We start from the raw sequence: 541 nt of genomic DNA, 5'->3' as shown, positions 1-541 counted from the left end.
AAGGCGCTTTTTTTTCTTTTCTTTTTTCTGCATCAAATATGTGCTAATCAGCAGTCCTAGCACTTTGGCCATTTTAGAAAACAGATGGTTGACAGACATTTCAGAGTAGAAAAATACAGAAAGGGAAAGCAGTGTATCTGAAAGTATTTTACATTTATACCTTCTAGGTACTGTCTGTTCATTTACTTTGTAGGCTTTCAATTCCAGGATCTGTTTGAATTTTCCTAGAGCTAAATTTTGTTTAGAAACACTGTACCTATTTTGCCATTCAATTCATTTAATCAAAAGCATTAAACAGATCGATCTGCAAAATATAAACATGGCAACACAGAAGTTACGCACGTGCTCTCTGTTAGCAGAGTCTCTAGCTCAGAGTTAGAAGTCTTGTTCAGTAACTGAGGAGAGCACCTCAGTTATACACCGTCGCTTTGGATTCACAGCAATATGCTGGAGAAGGATTTGATATCAACTACTACATCCTAAGTGAAATCATTTGACTTAACCACACAGTTGGAAAATTCTCATGTTTTGCATTCCTCCT

Source organism: Aquila chrysaetos, chromosome 26 (assembly GCF_900496995.4).
Source record: "Aquila chrysaetos chrysaetos chromosome 26, bAquChr1.4, whole genome shotgun sequence".
Lineage (NCBI taxonomy): Eukaryota > Metazoa > Chordata > Aves > Accipitriformes > Accipitridae > Aquila > Aquila chrysaetos.
Note: the sequence above shows the minus strand (reverse complement) of the source record.